General features: G+C 42.6%; 1 protein-coding gene across 2 annotated transcripts in view; it reads right to left on the bottom strand.

Moving 5' to 3' along the window:
* The window catches only part of qin, a 150,580-nt gene that overhangs the window by 54,548 nt on the left and 76,008 nt on the right, over positions 1-20,024 (bottom strand). The window lies entirely within an intron of this gene.

The following is a 20,024-nucleotide window of genomic DNA, read 5'->3' as shown; positions in this document are numbered from 1 at the left end:
GACTCATCTGTAGCCACTGAGTTCTGAAGATCACTGGGGGGTTTTTTTTTTATCACAATCGCATATCCATCGCTATCTGTACGATTCGATATATATTTCATTAAGCTTGAGACGAATATTCACAGAATGTCCCGGATGAAAGAACATCGAATTCAGATAATTGGTGTTAGCTGCGTTCGAAATCTCATGGACGGAAGCGGTCCTTTTTTTCTGAACTCCACATAGTAACGACGGATCTCCGCACGCATTACTTGGAAGTCGAAAAATGTAGAAATTCAAGATACCGCAGTATCTTGAAATACGCTTGTCAAGCGGATAATTCAAAACTAATTTAATCGTTCCGAAACTCACCCGGAAATATAATTCCAAGAGATGTCTAACTTTTATCAAGTTCTTAACGTGGCCTCGTGATTTTTCTCTCCCTTCTTCACAGATATATTTCTCAAGTATTCAAGTTCCTTGCTGAGGAAAATTCACTGCCGTCGTTCCATGTTTAAATTGAGATAAAAAAGCGTATAGCGATAAATATGAGAAGTTGTATAGCTCATTGGTTTCTTACCTCTGGGCCCATCTGTGTTTTCGAAAGTAATATCCTGTGACGAGCTTTGTCAGGAGCACAAGTGCGGAGAGAGAAAAATAAACAATCATGGAATTTCTTGAAGGGGGGGGGGGGGATAGTACTAAGAAATATATGTTTTCTCGCAAAAATATACAATTGGCATTGCCATAGGAGAGAAAACAAGTTCCCGACTCAGGTGCTTTTCACCCTGTCCACCTGGATTCCTTTATTTTCAAATAGTCTCGGCTCATTTGTTGCCGCCGGTGCTACTGCCGCTGGATATCCGCGATTTTTTCTTTTCATTTGGCATTTCAGAGATAAGGACAAAAGCGAAAGGCGTTTATCCAAAATGGCCATAAACACGGGGCGAGGTTGCACTACAAACAAGAAGGGGGGGGCCTTTCGCGATACGTATCGGTAAATCGAGGAGCCGAATAACACGTCTACCCTTGCTTCCCGTCATTTTTCTCCTTGTTTATTCTTCCTTCTGAAGGAGAAGCCGGCTACGTTCTCGGTGTACACAATAGCAACAACCTCTGGGACCTCAGTGTTCGGGGTGACACAGCGAATGAGACGTGGAAAACGAGGAAAAAGTTAAGAAAACGTTGAAGAGGGTGAGGGGCTTGCTAGCTCACAAGTGGAATTCGGATAAGTGTCCGCAGCGAAGAGAGGCACGTGGTGAAAAGGAAAGAGAGTGTGTATTGCTGCCCAAGAAATCCATCGAAGAAAGCAGATAATCAGGTGGATTTGAGGAGAAGTTGCCCTCGCCAGAAGTCTAAGGTAAGGTTTTGGCACCACCACCACCACCACCACCCATCACCACCCGTGGGCCACTTTCGAAAATCCAATCTCACGGGCCATTCTTACCTCGGCTAGACACTGCCAGAGTACACGGTGTACATAGTAATAGAGCAATGCAGCGAGGGTAAAACTAGCTCGAAAACCTCGAGAGTCTCTTCACGCGTCGACGTTTTAGGTCAAGTAAGAGAGGAGTTTCGACGAGGTTTGGCCAATTGCATTTTTTCCTGATCATCGGGTATAGTTCCAAGTTTATGCGTATAGCGGTATCGAGAAGCCATTATCTTCTGATAACCTGGAAAGGTTTTTGAATGAGAAGAAAAAACTGAATCAAAAGGAACAGGAATCTTTCGTGCCTTGTTCGCAATGTTGCATCGTACGTCATATTTCCAATGTTTCGTTCAAGCCAGTTTTGAGCTGAATTCATTTAGTAAAATCTTCAAAAGCATGCCCATTGGTCAGAAGATTTTTTCGTAGTAGTCCATGATACCAAAAAGTGGAGGGCGATCATCCTAGTTCTTCGCTGCTCCTTAACCAAACAGTGCTGGAAGGCGTTTTTAGGATGGAATCTCTAAGGATACATATTAGACCTTCTTGGAAGTCAATATGCACACGGTGTGTTTTAGAGCGGGCACGTTTTACCAAGTATGTGTGTGAACGAGCGGGCGGCGGGAGGATGCGCGCGGGCGCAAACCGGAAGAGACATATAGATGGAAGAGGGAGAGAGCATTCGCAGGGGAGACTCGTAGGCGAGAATAGAGCTAGGACGGGGATGATAGCCGGATGGAAAGGGTAAAGAGTAACCTGATGGCGAACGGAGTGCGCCCGCGCCCGCTGCTCCCGACTGGTCCTATATTCCCGCTCGACGCGTTTAATTACCGGACCTGTATATCGCACACCGGGTAGACTCTAATATACACATATACGCGATAGGAATACGTATGTATATACAAATCCAGTTATTTATATGTATATATATATAGAAAGAGGTATAAGCGAGAGAACTGGTCGTGGGAGAACATATACGCGGGTTGGATCCCTTTTCTCCTCGGTGTAAAGAGCACCGTTCCATCTCTCGTGCTTGAACAGTGCTCACACCCTCTCGGGGTCTCGGTCCTTTAAGGGTGCACTGCGAATTGAGCCGTAAAACCGGGTGAGCTCCTTTGGATATAACGGACGGAGCAGCTATGACACCGAGCACGAGCACCAGCAGCCGGGCGGCAGCGAACGAAAGAGAGTAGACAGACAAAGCAGCGTAGGAAGAGGTGGTTGGGGGGTGTGCGCCGTCACCTACCTTGGAACCTCCCTGTCTTGTACAGTGCAACCGCCGGTGGTGCTGGTAGCAAAAGCGGCGTTTACGAGCGACTTAAAGTTTGAGTCCGTATATAGAGTAACTCACCCTCACCCCCTTACTGACACGCTCGTTCACATGCCCGGGCGAGTATCCCTTCTCGAAGAAGGTGAAAGGGGAGGGCTTGTGGTCCTGTTTTATGGGTCTTCGAGCACATAGGTAGGTGCACCTTCCCTCGCCATGGCGTCACACTATAATACACGAGAAAAGTGGCGTTACTACTGCTACTAGTGCTACTGCTTGGTGTACCTTCTTTCCTGGTCTTTCTCACTCGTCTTCCCTCCACCAGTCGAGCCGAGTTATACTATAGCTTCAGAGGTATATAGGAGTTGGAAAGTAATCTTCTTAGTTGGTACTCCAACCGACAGACAGCGACTGTGGTTCTACGGAAGGAACGAGCGGGATAGAAACGTTGCGAGATATACGAGCTATTACCCATTCACGTATATGAATGTATACACACCTATAGACGAAGATTCCACCTAGAGGACAGAGATACAGCCCGAATGTGGTCGTACTTGCCGAAGAGGGAGAAATTGAGTGGGTGAGGAAAGATGAGAGCGAGGCTTCATACCGAGAATGCAAACTGTTCGGCGAGCAAGCGTTACGTACAAAAACGGTTTGTTGCTTTCTATACACCCACACACACCCCTTGCCACTGCTGTACATCCGTATCAAATTTTCCTTCTTCTTCATTCCGTCTAAATAATTCCCTTTGATTTGAAGGAATTGCCGGTCTTTTACCTTCCCTCGTCCCTCATACCCCGCGCCATTCTCCTTTGACTCTGGGTATTTCATCGAGCTGGATACATGCTGTTCTAATTTCTTGCATAACTCATCATACGTTGAGGAGACCTACGCGTATATACCGACTGATAAATACATCACCGACAAAAATAAGAATGGAGCAATATCCTCGGGACCAACCCTCATCGTACTGTTCTGCGCCGGAGTGCTCGCTGCCGCATGCCTTCCCAAAACGTATTTCATTAGAGTGTTATGGGGATTATAAGCGTATTTCCCCGTTGAGTATTTCAAGGGAATTGCAGGTGCAGTGAATTAGTACTGTGGAATAAATCATTACAGTGGTTACCGTGACGGTTTCCGGGCAATGTCAAAAGTTGTGGAGTCTCAGGAATCGTTTAAAGCAACGCGGACGCATCGATACACACCACTGCGAAATAAGAGTAGTGATGTAGCCCGTTGTATGAGCCACAGAGTGCAATAGTTTTCTTCACTAAGCACACCGCGCTACTCTCGACTACTGTGAACGGTTTACCGTTCGCAACCCCTGCCTTACGGGCACGTCTCGCAGCAGACAACGGTCAATCAATGGACTTCAAGCGCACGCTCTGCTGCTGTTCCACGTTGTTGGGGGAGGCAGTGGGCTGCGTTTCGCTCGAGAGCTACAGCGAGCAGAGATAGCCCAACAGATCTTTCAGTGATGGACAGCGCGGAGCCTCAGGGGCTTTAAAAACGCCGGAATAATTTTAACCCACTCCCTATCAGTCCGCCGCCCATCTTCACCTGCCGTTGAACGCGTGCTCCTGGACCCATGCACCTCAATTCCCTTCCAAGTTTTTGGGGCTTTGTTTACGTGCTTGAAAATAATTCGTTGCACCAGCCCCGTTTATCCTGCGGTTGAGGCCAACGAATTATGTGAAAACGTACCACCAAATTATTATCCGTGTGGACCTTCCTGTGTACAACCTGTTTCAAGAGCTATGAACTTTCCACTCGCTATATTTAAACCTACACAGCATTTGTTTCCAAACATTATTTTCAGTAACGAAAACTTGACGTCTCTAGCAAGCACACGACATCAAAGCGATCAGCACTGATATTATTTCTCTTTAAAAGTGTTTGAACGAGCCCCACCCGTTTCAATTTTAAATTGTTGCATATCACAACACGTCGTCTGCAATGACCAAAATAACTGGCAAAATCACTCTTTTCCTTCGGGCCAGTAGTGAAAAATTGATTTTTCGAAACCGAAACAAAACATCCTAAAGTTCGATATTCCATTGGCTAATCGATTCGCTAGTCCCAATGATAGTCGCATACTCACAATTTGATAACCGAACTTAAAACTAATAATTCGTTGACGTAATTTGAAAGTTTAACCAAAAACGTAAGTGGTACCATTGTTTCATACAAAACAATTCAGGTACAATGAAATTTCATGATTTAATTTAACTAATCTGCCCATTTTTCCTTCTCCAGAACGGATTTGGTTAAATCAAAACATCTTTTCCCTAGTCCACGATCCCGCGACACGTTAAAATAACATCAAATCAAAATGACTCGCGACGAAATAACAAAAAAAAATACACACAACGGAAGTAACAGAACAAAAATCACATACGTTAAAAAAAACACGAAACAAAAGTAATAAAGACCATCCATATCGTGGTACAATATATTGTTAATCGTCTAATAAATATTGCATGCATTAAGGAAGTTCACGTGACTCTAATGTAAGTCGAAAATTTCAACTCTTTAAGAGTGTAAATTTGGAAAGATGGTAGAAATGTACACCGTTCATCTATTTCCAAAATTATTATCAGAATCAATCAACCCGAAACAATTAACGAGAATCACATTTTTCGAAGGGTTTTACATAGGCTCTTATGGCATGTAAATTCTGTAGACAACTCTCCGAAGCTAGATCCTCAATCGCAACACCTACTTTTCTTTCAATCCGTTTTAAGGTCGAAAAAGGTATATAACTGGAATATCAGCGGCTGATAAAATTTTGTAGAGGTGCGTGTTGCCAATACCACTCTTGATAACGTTTGATTAAAATAAAAACAGCTGTATCGTAACTTGCATTCATATTGCCATTCGAAATCAGTTGGGCAAAATGATAGAATCTACTTGCCGGTTAAAATCTTTGAGTTTATCGTATAAGTTGATCTTGTTGATGAACTCGGTTCGACAGCTGATGTGCTTACTCGATGTCTTCAGAAACGTTCTATACATTTAATGTCGAACGTGCTAGCCAATCCACTTCGTGACTGTTTAAAGGCATTTCGAAAACTCAATAGACTTTTGCAAGAATCGAACCATAGATCGCTTTTGTCAATAATTCCATATAAAAAATCCGACGTCCACTCAAATCTGAGGGAACTAAATCAATAGTGTGAGAAATAATTGCTCGAATAAATTGATAATATTAGAAGAAAATAATTAATTGTAAATAAATCACGCATGAATTTTAATAGTTCTAAAAGCCCAGTAATGCAAACAACTCATATCGCCCTGTCTAACCTCTTTTACAAAATGTGCCTTTAAATTGTCTTTCACTCGTTTTTACAGAGAATTGATAAGATTTTTTAAGATCTCGTAGTATCTTGTTTTGTTTTCGATACACGTACGTAAACATGTCAATAGAAAAGCGCTGTTGCCACATGTTGCTTGATGATTTTACTACGAAAGTATTTCAAAGCTATCGATTAAATATTTATCAATCTCAACAAATAAAGTTGCACATAATTTTAATAATTGAAAAAATATATTTTAATCGTTATTTTGATCAAGAGAGCAAAAAAGTTCAGTTGCTTTTTTGAATCACGTTATAACATCTTGATATTACCAAACTTTCATTTCGATGTAGGCCATTTTTTATTTCATCTTTCTTTTTCAATTACGTGATAGATCGCTCGATAATTGTATCGATTCGATTATGATCGATTATTGATCGTGATACATTTCAAGAGTACAACACTTTTATTCGATATTATTCAATGTTTATTTACTCTTATTGATTTGATGATGATAATAATGGAAATGATGTTAAATTGAAAACATGATCATTTAAAAATGTTATTTCGGCGATGTGTTATTTTGACATAAAGTTGTTTTCGAATGTACAGCAATCTCATAAAAAAGAAAGTCTGAGCATATTATTTGTGGCTGATGAACCAGAAAACCTTCGAGTTGTCAAATAATCCCTCCTCGCGTCGTATGGATTTTGCGATTCATATTTTTATATTTCACTTCTTCCCAGTGTACGATTTTCCATCCCGGGAAACAACGTACCTATATTATATAACGGTTTCCCCTGCAGGGTTTTTCCCATTTCAGTTCAATATTCTTGGTCATTTCCATGTTAATTTTCAACGAGTTTTTATGACGAATACCCCGGAGCACAGGCGTCAGGGAAATAGACTCTAGAAGGGACACGTTCAAAACGACATGTGTTGACTGATGGAAGAGGGAGAACACGCATGGAGTACATGCTCGATCGAACGACGATGAGAACGCTTTTTACTTTTTTTTTTGGGGCTTGCAAAATTTCCGCTCTTCCCTGTTTTCTTATACAACAGCCTTCATTTTTACAGAATTTTCAACTAATTGCATCCGAGTACGATAGAAAAAACAAAATTGAAATGAATCAACGCTCCACCATTTTCTATCAACTCTTTATTTACGAGGCAATATTTATTTTACTGCCTCTGACGGCATTAATCATTGTCGGGATAGAGAACTTAATATTCTAGTATATCAATGCTCCTCAACTTCAAGTATTTGATGGAACAAAGAATACTCGAGAACTATGAAGAGCTGACACGGTACAGTTTTACTAAGTTTCTTCCCGTGGGAAGCAGACAATAGTTCGAGACTGTTTAAACTCCTCCGCAGCTCTGTGTAACTCGTTACAGCCGAGTTTCACTTACTGGTGCGAGTTAACATTTCGATGATAATTCAACAACGAAAAATGACGAGCTCTATTTCTACTACGTCAGCCGAAAATTCCAAATCAACGAATGACTTCTCCAGATATTTTTGTGCAATTTCAATAACTGTTAAGGCGGTTAAATTTCCATTTTTTTAAACTCCGTTTTATTCAGGATAAAAGTAAAAGTTACTACCTAAATTAGAATGCGTTCATTTGAAATTCAAAACTTCCTGAACGTTCTTCGTTCGAGAAACCTGGCCTTACATAAATTAATTTCAGCTCATCAGATCCTAAATATATTTCTTTTGTATACGGTCCGGCCAAATGACGAAACTGAGCTAATCAATCATGACTCACTAAGCCTGGCACTTGGCTATCCTTTCTTAAAAAAGACATTTTAATATATCAAAATGTGAAACCTCTATTCGTTGCTATGGCCGAATTGTTGCCAAGCATCATCATTAGTTGCCGCCGAGTACATGAGAGACGTCATAATAAAAACAGGTGCGTAGTGCCCGCGTTGTTATAGTGTTATGAAAAAATTGATGGACGCTGTCAGCACATGATGATTCCAGGTGAGAAGAGTGTTTGTGTATTCTTCAACGTTGATCAGTATTTCAGAAGATGTTAGCTCACAAAAGTGAATTGAATCCAGAAAGAAATATTCGTGCTGAAGGGCACTGATATTCATCATCACTTACAGACGCCAGGTTTTTTTTTATCGAACCCTACGATCAGTAGATTTTTAGTCGAAAAAAATGCAAACATTTGAAAAGGGAAAAAAATCGGTCCAAAATAAATGTAAATTTTAGAATTCTGAAGTGAAAAAAAATCTATTCGAAATGAATGCAAATTCATGGCAAATATTAGCCATGAAAATGGGGAAAAAATCTGTTCAAAATTAATGACCCAACATATAACAAAAAGAAAAAACGGACTTGATGTCTAGTTTTTTAATCGAAATTAAAGATGCACTTACTGAGAGCTCTATTTTGAACGTTCGAGAAAAAAACAAAAACGCGGCGGGTTATGAGAACGTGAGAAAGGTGCGACAGGTTATTCGTCGTACACGTACATAATATTCGGATGTTGTGTGAGACGTCGCTACATCAGAGTATACGAAACCGGAATTCCCCATTAGCGAAGAAGGATATTGTCCCCGAGGCAATCATCTTCTTTGAGGTTGTCAAAACGTCAAAACTGGTTGTAAACTTGGTCACTTTTTCAAGTCCGTCACAACTCTTTTTTGCCCTGTTTGTGCTCGATTCTTCTGGACGACTTTCACGAATGAAACGAATCTCGTTTCGGTCCAATAATAAAAAGATCAACAAAAAAAAATGTTTCCGCAACACCAATCCAGCAATCTCCGGTTTCTAGACACGCCGAAAAGTTGAAATTCGCGAATCACAAAAACCAGCATACCGGATACAGAAAAATTTATCATAATTATTCTCAACATAACGAGACTAAAAACAGAACGAGAAAGCGAACGACAATGCGAACCACAAAAGTGTGTAAATCGAAAAACATCATTTCCCCGATCCCTTAAGCAGGCAATCGAAAAAACACGTAACAAGAAAACGAGCAAGCTTTCAACATCGAACCGTGAAAAGCAGCGTCATCCGATACCCGAGTCGATTGGAGAATTTTCTCGCGTTATCTCTCTGCCAATTTTCTTGCCTCCTCGACTCGAAGGCTTTAGTCTCCGAAGGCTGTTCCGGAAGAAAGCAGCTTGTTGAAAACCGTTTGACTTTCGAGCTTTCCAAATACTCGGTACTCGAATCAAAAAACTGATGATGGTAAAAGAGAGCTTTTTGGTTAAAGATCCAAAGAATGTCATCGAGTGTATCGTCGATGTAATTTCTGCCCTCCGGAGTCTGAAAGACAGCGAAGACTGAATATTGATTCCTAAACCGTAGTGGCATCTCCACTAAAGGTATTCGGCGCAAAGATTCGAAATAACAAATCCACTGGATACAGAGAAGTCGCATCTACGATTTCTAGTCGATTCAATAAATTCAGGCCGACAGAATGGGTGTTAATATACCTACAAACCGCGGCGCATCACGATCAATTTACCATGGCCTCTGTCAGGACACACGCACGGAAGAGGCACGTGCACAGGTGCTGGGAACCCTCACACATGCACATGGAAGTCCCTTTGTCGGTATTGCAATAAGCGGGGCAGAAGGGGGTGGAGTAGTAGTGGCAAAGCGAAGGACCTTTGGCAAGCACCTACCGGGGAAGGATGCCTATAGCCGGAGCATCACAGAGCTACCGGAGACCGTATCGAGAGAGGTCTGCCGGAAGAGGTGTACCAGAGGGAGCGAGAGAGAGGAAAAGCGATCGTTTCCGTAAATGCGGCCACACGTATCGGGTAACGTTGAGCGTTCGTCCGTCCATTCGTTTGGTGTATACCTGTTGTTGGCTATACCAGCACGTATTACTTCGGTCTGTCCATTTTGTGCACAGCTATACGCCCGAGCACGAAGAGTATAGCTATGATGGATTTGCCTATATTTGTAGTGTGTACGTGGTCGTGTATATAATCGGCATGCACTTTCCACTGCGTTGCGTACAGACACACGTATATGCACGAATGAGAATCGGAGTCGAGTGGGTTTGGGCGATACCACGGTGAGTTTCAACGTGGTAAAGGCTGAGGGGGGGTTGTATGTGTAAGGCGAAATCGCAGTAACACGTGTTTCGTGTTCAACAGCGAGTAGAGCCACGAAGACTAGCTTCGACCACGGCGGTACCACACACAGAGCGTTTGAATGCGATTAAGCCAGTGGAGCAGTAGCTTCGAGCGAGCGAGTCCGCGCGCTTCGAGAACGCGAGTTACCAAAAAAAACATCGGCACGCTCTGTCTCCCCGCCCTCTTTTCTCTCGGTACTCCCTCTCTCACCGATGCGTACATGTACACGTGTCTTTATTCATCGTCACTACCGATGAGCCAGGGGGTTGCTTCCGTGCGGACAGTCCCATAAACGAGAGGAAAAAGGAAACTTTGCTCTCTTTCTCCCTTCCTCTCTGTTGCGCGGGATGCGGAGAAGGGTAGTATCGGTAGGTGGCGTACAAGGGAGTGAAATAGGCAAGCAACTGCGATGAGGGAGGAAGGAAGAGAGCGAAAGGAGCAAGTGAGAAAATGTAGGAAGAGACAGAGAAGAAGCACATGACATCGTGCCAGAAACAGCAAGGCCAGGTAGGATTCGTTCTAGGCGCTCTGCTTCTGGGTATTATTTCGTTACATTGAACATGTACCATCCAGCAAAGGATTGTTTTATCACAAACTTCTGCACCGATGAGTTCGTCTGTAATGGGACGATGTTTCCTTTTTCTTCTTTTCTCTCTTCCTTTCAACTCTGACTCTCTCTCTCTCTCTCTCTCTCGACATTAGGTAATTACTTCCCCTACTACGTTCCATTATTTCAGCGTCCGTTAAGTATATTGGCTCTGTCAGCTTTTGAGATACAAGTTACTCTTTTGCCCCATGGCTGAAAAAAATCAATCTCTCCAAAAGTAGGGAACGAGCTCGAGTGCAAGCTGAGCTTACACTTCGGGTCAAAACGTTTTGATCGAACCATGAATTTGTCATAGCCAATGGAACGGTTTGCCAGATGAAGATTCCTTAGGAAAAAAATAGACTTGACCACCGTCCACTTGTGTACTGGAATTCTAATCAGGAGTTCGATTGCCACTTAAATTGTAGTTTACATCAAGAGGAATAGACACCGAAACGCTGCAGAATTTCTCCTTCGTATTTTGAATTCGAATTTAAGGGTTTTCAAGCTTAGTGACAGGATCGAGAAGTGATTTACGGAAATTTCACAACCATACGAGCGATAAGTTGAAAATACGCTTGCTAATTATTAAAAATCCTTGAAAGAAGGCAGAGCATACATTTGACGTATACGAATCAGAAGTGTAAGCCTGGGAGAGTATATTCCAACGTAAGAGAATGGAATATCTTCGAACCCCAAGCATCTCTATAGTGTGTTTTATACGTTCTTCGAAGTCCTATCCCATCAACGTTTATGGATTGCTACGAATTTCTTCTGGTATATGTGTTTGCACATAACGTCAGTTGCATACCAGTCCACGAAAGCACGGCATTACTGTATTTCCAAAATGGAGCTGAAATTCCCGTATACAGCTCGATCAAGCTTGAAAGGAAGGAGATTTTCACCACAATCCAATTCGAATGACTGTTTTCATGTGCTTCTTGGATAAACGAATTTCCCAGGTCGTATGACGTGTTCGTATACTAATAAAATATTCATACAACTCTTATGTCGTGTAATGGTGTCACAAAATGTCATTCGATACGACGAAGAAACTTGAATATTGCGTGAAAATCATCGGCTCTGTCTAATGATAATTGACAATGAGATTTGACATCTTCAGTAGCGTTTGAGATTTCGTTACGTTTCAAGAAGATTCCTCCGGCGTTTGTGTCATTATGTTTCGATATTACGTGCGATTTCTCAACCTTTCAGCCTCATCGGTGCGAATGGGCACCAACAATTTTGCATTTGATCGATCATTCGAAAAATCCAAGGTTCAAAAACCGTTCGTCATTAATTTGAATAAAACGATTCGAAGCATAGAATAAATGAAAATAAGCGCGGCAGACACCATCTTAACGGATTAGATTGAACGAGGAACGAATAATTCTGTAATTTTAGCGCCTTCCTTTAGAATTTCATTCGAATGGGTGAGCTACGTACAGCGCTGTAAATCAAATATCGAAAATCGTAAACCAAACTTGACGTTCTTTTTTATCAATCAATAAAAATGATTATGCAGATCTACGATTCTCCATTTTTTGTGTCACACACGTCAGTAAGAATTTGAAGGCAGTCTGCGTAGGCGACCAATCGCTCGTCTGGTTTATAGAGATGCTTTGAAAAAGTTGACAGAGCACATATTAGCATTGAATTTTCCTTGGTTGCATAGCGTACAGGCCACTTTGACAGATTTAGCTCGGTGCGTCTTTGTATCGAATAGATGTTTCATAGAGCAGGGTTTATAGGCAATCGAGGAGGAACGTTGGGAAGAAAAGAGCCAGTTAGAAACACCCTGTGTGAGCTTTACCACGTGTGTATACTTGACAGCGTGCTTGCGCGAGTTTTGCACCGAGAAGATTGTGTTGAGCAAGGGGGAGGGGGAGGGACTACAATGTAGATATAGTTAAGCCAAGGGGTCGTGTTCACTGGCACGTATTCACCACCGCCAACAACTTTGCAGTTGCAATTGCTGCAGGGATCGAAAGACTGTGCGTCGTGAGGGTTGTTGTCGGCGTAGCCGTCGTCGTACACTCTCCTTCTTCTCTTGTCCTCATCGTCGTGTTCTCGTGCGGGGAGGAAGGACCTGTAAATCCTTTGGTGCAAACGAGCTACACGATTTTCCGGGTAAACGCTTGCTGCAAAAGCTTCTCACGCGTCTTTATGCCCTGCGTGTGTAAATGTCAGCATCGCCGACAATAAAAACGGAGCGTGCTCAATCATTGCGGTACACCTGTGACGTGCCACCTCCGTTTCACTTCTTATGACACTGAAGTTTGCAACGTTAGAGTCGAACGAAATGATTTTAAAAAAGCCTCCAATTATTTCAGTAATTCTCCAATTTCGTTCTCTGTCGAATTTGCAATTCGTAGTTTTTCAAGCTGCATCGATACTTCGTGAAATAAAAAAATTGCTCGATGTCAAATGTTTTTTTCCTTCATCTCGTTGGACTCCAACGTTGTGAACTTCGCAGCGTCGTTCACTTCTTGCAGGTTCCCCTGTACAAAGTCAAATCCAGTCTTTGACTCAAATCAAAGAATACGAGAAATTCATCATCCCTCAAATTTTCGTTTCGTTTCTTATATTTCATCATAGAAAAGAATTCGTTTCAAGCGATATCTGAAAATGAAAAGTTGACAGAAAAATATAATGCTCGAGTGGATGAGACTGCGGCGGACGGGAACGCGCGAGCTGGGGATACAGGGGCAGTTGTTGAAGCCGAAGCCGTTCAATGCCCAGAGTTCAGGAGTGGACTTGCCACAACCACATTGAAACGTCAACTCTTTGCTCGACGTTCGACTTCGATTTAGTTATGACCGTCGTTACATCTCACACAGAGCGCTCAAAATTTTAGTCATTTATTTACTAACTTAATCGAAGCATCTCTGCAAAGCTCCCGTAAAAATCGAGTCTCCCGCGAGTAAGTCCTCGGACCTGAAAATCATTCGTAAAAAAAATTGTCAAGCCGAAGTCTGTCACAGGGTTAGAACGGAATGTGAGACTCGGTGATCAGGTTTGGTAGCGAGGCTTGAAGATTCTAGCGGTTTCGAGCTCACACGCATCTCAGATTATATTCGTAATTATTGGCTACGCAAACTTTGTACAAAGAGAGACGCGCGTCTTTCCTTGCGACAACTTCTCGCGCGCAGTAATCTCTGGTGTAATAATGGAAAACGGTTTATGGGATAGGCTTCGGAGGTAGGTGTTGATGTGTCTCGTCGCTTGACATTCCTGCGGTGGCGGGTCTAGCCAACTCCCGGCATGACTTGGGAAGACGAAGGCAGGAGGAAAAGCATATGCGAAGGGGGCAAAGGGAGATGGAAGTGTTTGCAAGTTTCGACCGAGGTAGCGGAAGAGTCATCCATCTGCAGCATTAATAAGTAGTGTAGAAGCGACGGATGGAGGGATCCCGAGCACACCGAATGAGAAGGGAACACGATACACGCGTGTTCCGTGGGGCTAAATGTGGTTGTAAACGCTTCTGCATTTGTTGATGGGCATGAAATGTGTGGTGCAATGTTGTTTTACTCTTGATCGTTGACGCTGCACAGAGCTGCTCAACGCAGCTTCCTCCATGGCGTATAGTTAATTAGCACTGAGTAGAGTATGAAGTCAACGAGGAGAAGAATGAAGCGCACAAGAGAGAGGAGGGAAGAGCAAAGGACGAGTGAGTACGAGGAACGACACCTGCGAGAAATCAGAGTTCGAAATCTTCAGATGGCAGATTTTCAATGCTCGTACACTGAATTTACAGTTACGTTGAACCCTGCAAATAGTGTACGTTGGTACTGAGACTCCTACTCAATTTGTGCATCCAATCGTCGATGAGCTAAGCTCGTCGAACTTGGATCTGACTTTCGTATCTCAGACTTGGAAGTTACCTTTAGTTTCTATGGGGTATGCCGTGTCCGTGCTTCTTATTAAGACTCCAGAAATCATTGACACCGTTATATATCGAGGGATGAACAGAGTTCGCAACTCCCGGTGGCAGGTCTAATCAGAGTAAAACGTTATCAAGCGCAGAAAGCTTTCTAGGGGATTTGAAGATGAATTTAATTAGACGTACAAAGAGTTATTTCGCATAATGGGATGAGTGTAATGCGGTATGAGATCCAGCATTATTTATTCATAACAGCAAAGACTCGTGTAACCAATTATACGAAATCTATTAAAGAACGAACACAGCTTCAATGACGACGTGCGAGCGAGGTCGCCATTCGTGTATGAGAATAAGTTAGGCTGTTGGACGAAACGCAATAACATGGCTAACAAATTAATTGGGTAAAAGTGGTCAATACCAAGTGTGCACCGTGATTCACCGAAAAATTTGCATTTATTCAAAGTGATGGAAACTGAAAACGATCGAAGAAATACTCCAGTAAATACACGATCGCTTGGGAGTCTCGAGGGAGGATAACACCTAGTTAATAGCTCGGGCGAGAAGAAAAGCTCAAGGGAATGTCCCTCGTCTACCCTCTGCTCCCATCATCTCAGATTCGCGTCGAGCTGTGTGAAGCTTTTGCCAAGAGAAGTTTCTCGGTGAGTTGAGTGGCTGGGTCGGAAAGTGGAAGAGTAGGAATTTCGAGACAGAGTACCGAGAGTTCTCTGTAACTGTATATGTCTAGCAAGTAGGCAAGTAACAGGAAGGAAGCCTTCCCTCCCTCCGCCCAACCAAAACTTTTTACGCAATTTAATCGAGAAGAGAGGCCACTCGACGATTCTCCAAATTATTAATTTTGCTCTCATTATAATTAACATTCTGCTACTCTGAGCTCGGAACCCGGCGCACTCCCGGCAGCAACTTCAACTATTGTTCACACTTGAATCAGTCATTTGAGCAATTTAAATATGAGCGTGCATCGGTCATTACTCAGTATTACGAGGCTGACCAACGGAAGCTTGTGCTGGCAATTTTTTCGTCCATTCATAGCCAACCGATTCCAACGTCCTTACAAAAATGTAAGAAGTAACTGAACAAATTCCTACATACACGATCACCAGATCTGCACATAAGAACAGGACTTTGAAGCAAATGTGTCTCGTTCAGAAAACAATGTATTAATAATTCGTAGAATAGCGTCGACCCAAAAAAAAAACTGATCCACGAGTCCTGTTTAGCAATTCCGAATAACTTTTTCTGCCTCCCCAAGCACATCAAGTGACTCGGAGAAAAACTGTCGCTTCATACGATAATGAAATTGGTATTGAGCCAACGAATGCAAAAAGTCGTACGTTCGCTGCGTCGAATTCCAACTGATTCCAATGATCCCTGAACTTTTCAAAGTTCAAGCCACACAACTAATGAAAACTTATTGGTGTCGGATGAATGATAGGTTAATACGAATTTGCATCGATAATATTCTAATTCGTGAGAAAAGAATAATAAAAACAGAAGAATAGAAAGGTGGAGTAGCGAGTTGGTTATTCTATGCGAAACGGGGATTGATTGATTCGAGGCTAAAATCCTGGTGGCGTGCGTCTACAGTGAGCATGGTACATATGATGAGTATATACTGAGGGAGGTGCGCGGACGTGGTAGGGAAAACGTTGCACGGGCTCTGGATAGCAGGTTGAGCCGCGAGATGCCCGGGAGCTGCCCGGAAATTTATTACCTCTGTACGTACTATGAGATGCAGTGGTGTGACGAGCGTCGAAGGGGGATGGAGATCCGGAAACGTGCCCGCAATGGAGTTGTATTCCCGAGCCCCAAACGGTGATGACTGTTTATTGTACGTTTAACGGATAAACAACGAGGATCGAGATGCGATGCGATCCCAACAAGTGTAGACAACATATGCACCCAACTCACTAGGATAACGTCACGAAATCGTGGAAATCCCCCCTCGTCGTGCTGCGCCTCTCCCCCGCCCCTCACCGGCAGAGCACCTGGTGATGCTTTGCTTCACCACCACACTTTATCGCAAATCCTATGCATATTTAATCAGCCAGAATTATGGCTGGTCATGTAGCAGTTTTGCCATGCGCTTCGATCCTGTGAACACCAGATCACTAGATTTTCCAACCAATCGATCGAGCAATTGCGAATAAAATTAACGATCCCACCATAACCCACTAGCTCTATCTTTCTGCTTCATCACATTGTGAAGTATTCGAATATTTTAACGTATACCCCGCATCTCTACTCATGCTCATTCGTCCTCGTAGTTCGACTGCTCCGTAGTACGAGTCAATATAATGATTAGGCAGACTGATTTGATAAAACGTAGCTGAAACGTGCACTTTTGCATCTCGTTCAAAGCTTCTTGTTCAATCGACAATCAGAAGTCTTTTAATGTTTATTTTTCCAGTATTAACGAATGTACTTTTCTGCCGAACAATTCACGCATGTTTCGATGCTGATGAATTTGATAATTTTCATAACTTTTTCGAACTGGCCATTATGTTAAGTTTTTTACGTTAGATCCGAAGCACCCATTTGTGAAATGTTGTGTAGAACTAAGAAAATAGAATGAAAAGACTATCCAATCTTTTGGAAGTTTTGAAATTAACATTTTTAGTCCCAATTCTGACAGTAACGCGACGCTTCTGTAGAGCTCAAAATTCGTATATCGATTTTTCGAACCCGTTACAAAGGTCAATCCAGGGCCACTGTTGAACTATATTTCACGTCATGATTTCCAATTGATAGGGATACCAATTTTATTTAAACGATACTACACAAATTCGATTCGGTCTCATGAAATCAAGCTAAAAGATTCTTCTTTTCGTTCTTTTTTGTTCGTATAAACTGATCTGCTTATTATTTATTGTTAGGTGCGTTTAGAACTTTTTTCGAGACCATAAACAGCTCATTTCAAACACAGCGGATTTCCTGTCAATTTTTTTTCCATGAATCGAAGTGTGCTAAACTTCGTGTTGATCCCGCGAGAATATTTCGCCGAGCTAAACCGAGGATCGTCACTTTTCTCAACTTTTCCGCTTTCCGACGGTCGAAATTCAGTCCACCTTAAAATAATAATAGACAATGATGAATTCCATTGTTACTTCTTATAGAAAAAAACAGCATTGTAGAGTGTTTACGAGCCTTTCATTGAGAGCGACGGAGCAGCTGGTAATTTTTGCGAGTGTTGGGAATATTCGCAGTGAATGAAACAATGAAGAGGTTATTTTACACGAGAAATATTACGATCTTGCAACATGATAAGCGAAATGATGGGAACAATAAGTGACAACAACTTGTAAATTCTAAAAGAAAATTCCAGACGTCGATACTAACATTAACGTCCAATCGCTCCAGCCAAAGCATCAATGCGATAAACAACAAAAATTCAAATCCAGAGTCTTTAAGGTGCAGGCCGAACAACCACAATCTGCCTGCCAAAATCAACGTCCGAGTCCTACTGACGGTTCATTATGGAATCCAAAAAAGAAAAAACTTGAACTCAGAGTGAATATCGATTAGATCATTCCGATAATTCGTTTCAAATAAAATTATTCATCCTCCTGGCTCGCACTTGAATCCATTAACACACTGTTACATTATCGGATTCAAAGTGCTGGTAACTCAACGTACAGTATAAACGTAAGAGAAGAGTTCATGCAAGCCGCATCACACTTTCTCGTGGGTTTCTACAGCCGACAAGTAGGATTAAGGTATGCAATCGATTGCAAGATACCAGTGGCCGAGAAAGTACTGCTCAATGTGGACATTATGCTTTGTCAGAAAACAAGAGTCCGTGAGAATGCACCTTGGTGTAGAAAACGGGGGCTCGCTTCCTCGCAGTTACGTGCGTTCCATTTTAGGACATTCGATGTACAGTAAGCTTGCGTGCTAGCCTTGCTTCGTACGTACTTTATTCTTCGCAGCATTATTTTTACGTGGAAATAAATTTAGCAACATCACGTCGACGCTAAAATTTTCGTGGAATTTGATGTGGGAGTAGAGGGTCGAATCCAGTTGAACTGTTTCAAGGAATCCATGAAAGTAATTTTTTTTTTTAAAGTAGGTTCGATCTTACGTTCTGAGGATTCAGATATCTGCGTATTGTCTTGAAGGGTTTTACCATGATTCGGTTAATGTGCTGTCGCCACTGAGAGATCCCTGGCACATGAAAATAGAATTGCTGGGAAGGAATAAAAATCTTTTTGTTATTTTCGTTTTCTCCGATGCACTTGCCCGTTGTGTTTCTATCGAAAGACAAATATAGTAACGAGATGCACGAAAAGTGCAATCCGAGATGACGCATCCTCGACATAGGGGTCAAGTTATAAAAGTTCTGGGGAACGGGAGAGGTCTGGAGAGGAAGGGGGTGGAGGAAAAGAGAAAATGGAAAGGGAGGGTTCGCTCGGCTCGCGAATTACGTTTCTACCGTCAACACAATTTCACCCGTCTGCCATTCAGATTTTAATATGCTTTTCCTCGCTAAAACGTGTCGCTTGACGTTCCTATCGGCTCAATTTTACCGAATGGCGCGCGAGCGAGTGCGCACTGACCAACGAAAATCTGTCAGCCATCTCGCCGTTTTCGAGCCCCCGCCCTCGCTTTTTACCACCTACTACGTTATATATTTTCTCTGTACTCGCTCTCTCGAGCACCGTACCAGTAACTGCAAACCTTTTTGCCCGCTAAATCTCCTGTACGCAAAGCTACACTCTTTCTCGACTCCCTAAACTACCCCTCCTCGGAGCGCTCGTCCACCCCTTTCGAATCGTTGGATCGCGCACCGATGTTCCGACGCTAACTGAAACGTTGCGCACTCACCGACCGTGTCCCACTCTCTGAAAGACTTTTTAAATCATTCTTGGACCCTTCTTGATCTCGTAACGTTTTTTTCTTCTTCGCAGTAATCGAGTTTAAGATACCGCATCAGCGTCACCGTATCTGTGTCAAAGGAGAAGAGAAACCAGTTCGAATTTTTTTCCGCCATCGAATATGAGCTCCGGAGGCGACCAACGTGGTCATCCAAATTTTGGCTCGATTGGAAACGATTCTGCGAATATTTATCCCCAATTGATTCGATCGGTTTTTCGGTCCTGCGATTCCGGGAGGGAATATCAAGTACCCGAGTTTCCCGGTTGGCAAACACCGCTGAAAACCTTAGCAATAAAACAATCGACACTTCCGTAATTGTTGCAAGATTCCGAGCAATTAATCGTCCCCAAAATCCTGCATTTCTTATCGCATTATTCGGACAACCGCACAGCATCCACTTTTACACACCGTTACTCCCAGCTTCCAGATATGACTGTACAGCGAACACACCCTGAACATATTCACGAAATTTCAGGACAAAGCACATCCGAGGAAACAAAATGCCCCGTATTGTTGGATTCATAAACCCCGCGCGGAGGCAATGGGCTTAAGTTAAGAAGATTAGTTGCGGGTGT

This window comes from Venturia canescens, chromosome 1 (genome assembly GCF_019457755.1).
Source record: "Venturia canescens isolate UGA chromosome 1, ASM1945775v1, whole genome shotgun sequence".
Classification (NCBI taxonomy): Eukaryota; Metazoa; Arthropoda; class Insecta; order Hymenoptera; family Ichneumonidae; genus Venturia; species Venturia canescens.
This window is presented reverse-complemented; position numbering and strand designations above follow the sequence as displayed.